The sequence below is a fragment of the Tachypleus tridentatus genome, chromosome 6 (genome assembly GCF_004210375.1).
Source record: "Tachypleus tridentatus isolate NWPU-2018 chromosome 6, ASM421037v1, whole genome shotgun sequence".
Classification (NCBI taxonomy): Eukaryota; Metazoa; Arthropoda; class Merostomata; order Xiphosura; family Limulidae; genus Tachypleus; species Tachypleus tridentatus.
Window position 1 is genome coordinate 145,845,976 of NC_134830.1, and position 6,000 is coordinate 145,851,975.

Below are 6,000 nucleotides of genomic sequence, written 5' to 3' on the forward strand. Positions count from 1 at the left end.
CTTAAATTACATGTTAACAAATAAAATATTTATAAAGAGATTGATCTTAAAGTACAAAATTAATAAAGCCTATTGAAGAAATTATGTTTCAGAACAGCTTTTCCTCAAATAGAGAGTTATGACTTTTAGGTGGTTAGGAGAGGTACCAAAAGGGTCACAAAGAAGTAAAAAAATCCAATAAATCTCTTTCTAGTTTTTTCTTTTGCAAATACTAATATATTCAAAAAGATTCTTCTATCTTATCAACCTTCTTTTTCTGTATGTGATAAAAGGAAAATATTTCCTTTATTACCTTTTTAATTTGTTTCAGATTTTGCACATCTATATGAATTCTTCCTAATGTTGGACAGTAAATTCTGAAAAATTATAATACTGTTTCATTAAACTTTCTATAAATAAAGTTACTTGGGATATAAAAGCATAATGACTTATAAAATTATACAAATGTTATTATATTAGCTAAACAATGTCAAAGGAAAACTACAACTAGCATTTTTAATGCAAGCTATTGATTTAGTTTAGCCAGTGAGGTTTCTCAAATCATGGTTACAAAGTAACCAAGTAATTTAGTAATAAGACTTATTAGTAGGTTGTATTCAACTAACAGATTATTCTGACATGATATGGTCAACACTAGTATCGCAACTTTCTGTCCACTGTAGCAATTCATATAAACAGTCCTTGAACTAACTGTGTGTGTTAATCATCACATTTAAACTGTTCAATTGTTTCTGTTTTTAGAATTACTTATGTTAATGAATAGAAAAAAAGAGTCCACTGGTACATAAAATCATGCATGCCCAGTAAATTTGAAGTGTTTTTCACTCAAACTTTTGTTTTCAAGTAGTGTTAGTCTTATATAAATATATGAAGTAACATAATATAATTTGATTGAAGATATCATTGTAACTTTTGCATGCTAATCACTTTTAAATTATTGAGTTGTTTCCATTACACTTTTTGATATAATTCTCTTGAATGTATCAAGGAATGTGCATAGTAAACCCTTTGGTGTTACTACTAGTTTTCAAACCATTCTTTTTGATACTTATTTTTTTCTGTCAGTAATGATTCTTTCTGAACTATTGTCTCTTGATATTTATTAATGTTCTTGCAATACACCTTTCTTCTATTAATACTTGCAAAGTTTTTTTCTTTTTGGAATATAATAGGTGGACAATGACACACATTCAATGAATGTTCAAATATATTTTACTGAGGCAATGTACACAACATTCCCACATTTCCAAATGAAAAATTTTCCACAATTTTACGAGGAAATAATTTTAAAATTCCATGGTATTTCCAGAGAACTATTTGATAAAATGTAGTGCCAGGGTAAAACTACAAAAAACAAAATCAAATAGTAAAAAACATTGTACAAAGAAAGTTAGCAAATATTATATCTAATTTTATTGCAATTAAGCTGGATATATTCCATCCATATAAGAAGCATTGAATGTTTCTCATTAGAAATCTTAATATTAACTCCTTTTTTCCCTCCCATACAAGTTAGTAAATACATCATTCTTAATTTTGTATTTGATTCAATTTATATCTGATATTTATATGATATATGTAAAAAAAACATTATTGTAACCTTGATATTAAGCACTGCTGAATAATAGACACACACCTATAATAATTAATGTAACATTTCTTACTGGCTTCTGACAATTACATGTAGGCCAAACTCAGAAAACAAGTTCTGATAGCAAACAGAAAAATACAAAAACAACCCTTCTTCTTCAATTGCAGCAGAAAAAACAGCACACTACTAGCACATAACCTACAAGACTGTTTAAAAATTCTAGTTTATGTGACTTTTAATCATAAATTTAAACTTAAGAAATTTCCCTTTCACTGCTATGGGCAATTGTACAAAGATATTACACAATATATATACATATGCCTACTGTATTGTCTGACTTTAACGTACAAGGTAATTTATTTCAATTTTCTTTTTTTACATTTTAGTACCCCATTTTCAAACAAGAGTAGCAACCCTTTAGCAGCAGCATCACTGCTGTGGAAAATGTTTTACCATTATTTTGTCTTTGATATTATTTTATCTCATTACTTATACCAAATGAAAGTAAATACAAATCATATTAACAGCTTATTTTGAAATATATTCAAATTAAAAGTAAGAAACATTAGTAATCAAGCTATTTATATACTGATAATTATTTTATTAATAAAAAAATATATAAATGCATATCTTGGATATGCCATTATTTAAATGAAGCATTGTTTCAAAGAAATTATAGTTCATATAACCAGTGCTTCTCAACCAGGATCCTGTGAAACAGATTCCTTGACACATCTAAATGTTCCTCAAAATGCAAGAGTTCCACATATTCTAATGCATTAAAGCTTACAAGTCACATAATTGCAATCTGATTGCATCATATTTCTTTATTAGTATAGTAGTTTTCATAAGAACACAACAGTAAGTCACTGCACTGTCTTAAATAAGTGAGCAACACCAGGTACAAAGAGGTGTTCTAGCCATGTAAACTTTCATTATTTGAAAGAGCTTGTTTCTCATTATGTATGTATACCTGAGTAACCAGCTCAATAAAATTTTACTGCTTTGCATGTATGTGTGTGGATATATAGCTGCATTAAACATCTATACAACGTCTGAAATTGTTGATATAGTATGGCAGTAATGTTTTTTATAATTAACACTTTAAAGGGTTCTGCAACACAAATCTGACTCCAGAAGAGTTCTGTAGATTAAAAAAGGTTGAGAACCACTGATATACACTTGCAAAATTTTATTTTAAAATTACACATTTAATAATTCTGTTTTACTGCTACCCTGCATTAAAAATAAAATAATAAACTGTCTCTAGGCAGAAAAATTCATGGTACAACTAATATTATTAAATCATACATTAACAATCCAATTAAAATCTTTCTGACACTCCAAAGCCACAAGTTCATACAAATATCACATATAAAAGGTTTTTTTTTAAATCCATATAATTTTTACTGAACTGAATATTTAGTTTAAAAAAATTTCATACAGTACTTTTTTAAGTTAATAAAACACCTCAAACAAGTGTCAAATCAGCACACCTGGGAGACTGAATATCAAAAACCTTAAATGTTTGTACTTTAATACTAGAAATTGGAAGTATCTATGTGAAATTGCTAGAAGTTTCACATATACTTGGTCAAATTAAAATAATTATAAGTTACAATTTACTTAAATGATGATTATATCTAACGTGTACCAAGGATGATTTTTTTCAACCCAGTTCTGATTTCTCTTTACAGAGCGAGGGAGGTTTCATATTGTGACTGCTTTCAAGTGTGATATTTTACTACTATTTCACCTCTAAGTTAATGGCCATTTTCCCATTTCAATTTTGAGTTAAATCATGATCATCACACTTTCCCAAATTTTTAATATTGTTCAAACTATGAAAAGCAACTTTCATCAAGGTAAGAAACTAAGAGTCATAACTCTAAATGTTATTTCAGGAGTTGTGCTTTAATTCAAGAAACAATTATACATATAAAAATTTCCACATAAAAACATCAGCACTCAACACTTGTTCAATTTAATCACCATATAAACACAAGTCTAAAACTAACGTATGAATCAGAAACGTCTGTACATTATTTTATTCCAAGTTTTACAGGTAGGAAGACAAGTGCTTAAAAATAAAATATTTCCCAACTTTATTTTCTAAACTGTTGAGTAAATTTTAAATTAGTAGAAAAATGAACATAATAATTCATAATTATGTTTCTTGTACTCCAATCCTGGAAATCCAGGACAATTTTTTTATAAATTTCAACTGATGTTTATTAGACACAATCTCCTTACAACAGGAAGAATAACAGTAAGACATGTTGACATATACCATTAAAGTATGATTTAAAAGGCTCAAGCTACATAGATAGTCTTGTATCTTTGAGCTCAATTTTCAAGAATTATAGGTTTAAGAGAGTTGATTCAGGTGTTAAGGAGTTTAAAAGTGTTCCTATAGATGGTTATGTCCAGTGATAAATGAAAAGGCTGGAAAATTAAATATTAAGTAAGAAAGTTTTGGATGTTCCTTAAACAAATACATTTGATTAATTATAAGACTGTGGAAAATTTTGCTTGATGACCTTACATATGTTGTTTGTTAATCAATTTGGGTGTACAGACATGAAGCCAAGCTACAATTCATTTAAGAATGATGTTCTGGTTAGCTAGTTTTGTGACTGGGGGTGATGTTCAATGGGCTAAGTAGCTTTTCATCACCTTATCTGTTTGTTTTCCAATCCAGCTTTCATTTGCAGTATTACTAATATATCTAATGTGGATGTTAAACATAAATCATAGTAAACTACTTGCAAGTATTAACACTAAACTTAAGCATGCTTGTTTCAATGAAAATCTAACATGCTTACCTTTCAGAGGTCCTTTGAGAGAGTTATCACCCATAATTTTCTGTGAACACAATAATCCTGTTCTTGAGAACCAATGAAGAAACAAACTAGTTAACTACTGCACATAACTGTAGTGGCAGTGATACTAAGACACAATCACATCAAAAGTTTAAACTATCGTTAGAATCTGGACATTGAATGTGATTTTTACAGTTACACCTTTTCAACATTCTGTGTCAAGCAAGAAAATGTAAAGACCCAAAAGTCACAGTATTAAGTTTAACGTTAAACACAGTTCAGCCTTAGCATCAAATATCGTGGTAGACAGCAAGTAAAAATTTACGTCCCAAGACCTACACAACAAACATTCAACGTAATACGAACTGTTGCTAGTGTCGGTACTATCGCCAAGTGTTAATTATCATGCATACTGTAAATAATAGTAAATAATACTATTAATATTATGCTATTAATGTACTAAATTGTGCTAAAACAGATAAACTATTAGAGCTAAAAGTCTAATAACGCTGACAATCAAATGCCCGAAAAGAGTTATGAACTCCACAATCTTGTAAGTTTAAGAAGTTTAAACTTTCCCAGTCTTTACGATATTTACTTAAGTATTTAAATTTTTGATTCTGAATTACACTCATCCCGTTTATAATGGATAGTCATAACAATTGTATTTAAATATATTAAATAGCACATTATTAAAAGGCCTAATAATTTAACAAATATTATTATTAATAAAATCTCGGGACAATTTTTTTAATATCAATCAATGATTTATCAGTCACGCCACCAACCTAGCACAACATACAATTATTATGATTTATCAAAAAATATTAATTACTAATAATTAATAAATTTCCTATTATCATTAATTTTTCCATAAAACAGTGTTCATACACATAAAAACATGACTTAAATATTATCAGACAAATTTAAAAGTAAAAAGCCCTGGAAAACCTTATTAGATTTCCTACTAATTTTAAAATGGGAGCTCGAATTGGTTTGTTTTGAATTTCGCGCAATGCAACACGAGAGCTAACTACGCTAGCCATCCCTAATTTATCAGTGTAAGACTAGAGGGAAGACAGCTAGTCATCACCACCCACCGCCAACTCTTTTGGGCAACTCTTTTACAGAACAAATAGTAGGATTGCCGATCATATTATAACATCCCCACGGAGAAAGGGCGAGCATATTTGGTGTGACGGGGATTCGAACTCGCAAACGTCGGATTATGAGTCGAGTGCCTTAACCACCTGGCCAGCAATAAAAACAGAATGGCCTTTAGTTACTTTGAAAATCTCTAGTCATCTATGGATAAACGCGATGATGATTTTATTTCAATAATTTCGTCTGATTTCATCGGTTAATGAGGTTATAATTATGGGTAATCTTAATTTCAAGCATGTAGATTTGGAAATGCTAGAGTCAGACCATGAAGGAGAAAGGTTGTTGGAACTGTTCAAAATGGCTCTCTTTAGCAATTAGTCAAGGAATCTACTAGAACGACGCTATTTTAGATTTATTGTTAACTTGAAATATAGAAATGATCGAGAACATGGAAACTGGCAAGCATCTGGGCGCAAGTGATCA

General features: G+C 29.4%; 1 pseudogene across 1 annotated transcript in view; it reads right to left on the bottom strand.

Moving 5' to 3' along the window:
* LOC143251755 (vacuolar protein sorting-associated protein 54-like) overlaps positions 1 to 5,189 on the bottom strand; it is a 92,745-nt pseudogene extending 87,556 nt beyond the window's left edge. Inside the window, exon 1 of the transcript XR_013028649.1 lies at positions 4,417 to 5,189. The product of XR_013028649.1 is annotated as a vacuolar protein sorting-associated protein 54-like (transcript). The remainder of the gene's footprint in view (positions 1 to 4,416) is intronic.
* Between the last annotated feature and the right edge of the window lie 811 nt (positions 5,190 to 6,000).